The following is a 1932-nucleotide window of genomic DNA, read 5'->3' as shown; positions in this document are numbered from 1 at the left end:
TTTCACTGCCTTTCTGCCTCATGCCAGTTGGGGGCAGTCGTCCTCCTCCCTCTTCCTTTTCCTTCAACCTTCCCCCTTCCCTCCTTCCTCAAAGCTGGAGTCAGTCAACCAGTGGCACTGCTGGAAGAATTAAGTAGTTTTCCATCTGGGGTTTAACAGAATTCCAAAAACTCAATGACTTAATTCAGGCTAGACACAGATGAGTAGAGAGAGAGAGGAAGGGGACAGAGTTGGACAGAACTGCAACTGTGTGACGGGATGGTCATGGTCAGTGTTTGTGCCGGGAAGCAGACAGCACAAAAGAGAAAGAGAGAGAGAAATGTGAGGTGAAATAAGTGACAACGTAGACATTACAGACTTGGGACCGTGAAAGACTGACACTGGGAGACTAAGTAAGCGTGCAGGAGCGTCAGAACACAGCAGTGGCCGGCAAGTTCAGTTTATCTTCTGTGGATGAGTCTCTTTTGAGGAATACTTCAGCATGACTGCTTCTCTGGGTATTTGTGCCATTTTGACAAACTTTTTGAGTTGTGCTTGTGTTTGTGCATGTGCTTGTATGCTAATGCATCAGCCATTTGCTGTAGCCATCTCTGGCAGACTTGAATTGTCTTCTTGTCAGCATGAAGTCTATGTGAACACCCCCTCTCCATGGACAAAACTCTCTTCTCTTCTCTTCTCTTCTCTTCTCTTCTCTTCTCTTCTCTTCTCTTCTCTTCTCTTCTCTTCTCTTCTCTTCTCTTCTCTTCTCTTCTCTTCTCTTCTCTTCTCTTCTCTTCTCTTCTCTTCTCTTCTCTTCTCTTCTCTTCTCTTCTCTTCTCTTCTCTTCTCTTCTCTTCTCTTCTCTTCTCTTCTCTTCTCTTCTCTTCTCTTCTCTTCTCTTCTCTTCTCTTCTCTTCTCTTCTCTTCTCTTCTCTTCTCTTCTCTTCTCTTCTCTTCTCTTCTCTTCTCTTCTCTTCTCTTCTCTTCTCTTCTTAGTGCATCTTTAGTACACTGCAAATCATTTTAATCAGTGTATCAGTCTTGTTTTCCAGTAAAAACATGTAAATCCTCTGTACCTAAATGGACAATTTCTCATTGCATGAAAACTTGTTTTCGAGAAAGTATCCTTATTATGCATATTTCTCTTGTTTTAAGCACATTAAATTAAATTACATTAATGCTTAACATAAATAAAATAAATCTGCCTACACCCAGCAGCTGGGTAAATATAATAGAAATGTCCCAGCAAAATGACACAATGAAATGATGATAAAATAAATAAATAAATAAAATAACCCAGCATTTTTTAGAGTGTAGGTCATATATTTGGAAGATTAATTTTGCCTCATAATAAAAATTAAAAAAATAAAATAAAATTAATAATAATAATAAGAATTGAGACTTTTTATCTTACAATTAAGTGTTTTTTTTCCTCACTATTGTGAATTTATATCTCACAATTCAGACTTTTTTCCTTAGAATTTTGCATGTACATGCTGTTGTTATCTAAATATTTGGGGAGGGGGGGGGATTGTGAGATATGAATTCAAAATTTGGAGAAAAAAAGTAAAAATTTGCAAGATAATAAGCTTCCATACATGTCAAAGTACATTAATATTTGGACAAATTTGATTTAATTTTTATTTTTACTCTTAAAAAAATCGACTTTATCTTGTTTTGAGAATGTTTTGAGAATATATATATATATATATATATATAGTTTGCACATATATAGCAAATTTCTTAAAAATGTGTAATGTCATTTGTATGAACGTAAAAAACTACAACAACTGAGACATAAACTGAACAAGTTTCACAGATATTTGATGATCAGAAATGGAATAATGAGCCTCCCAGTAGCACTGTCTTAGGTATCTTACATTAAGGACAATGCTGAGTATTACTCTTTCCATTCCTCAGTTTATCTGCAGTCCTCACGCCTCCCTTCAGCAG

The sequence above is a fragment of the Sinocyclocheilus anshuiensis genome, unplaced genomic scaffold (assembly GCF_001515605.1).
Source record: "Sinocyclocheilus anshuiensis isolate Anshui unplaced genomic scaffold, SAMN03320099.WGS_v1.1 scaffold801, whole genome shotgun sequence".
NCBI classification, from domain to species: domain Eukaryota; kingdom Metazoa; phylum Chordata; class Actinopteri; order Cypriniformes; family Cyprinidae; genus Sinocyclocheilus; species Sinocyclocheilus anshuiensis.
The sequence above is the reverse complement of the archived record's forward strand: the minus strand, read 5'-3'. Positions refer to the sequence as shown.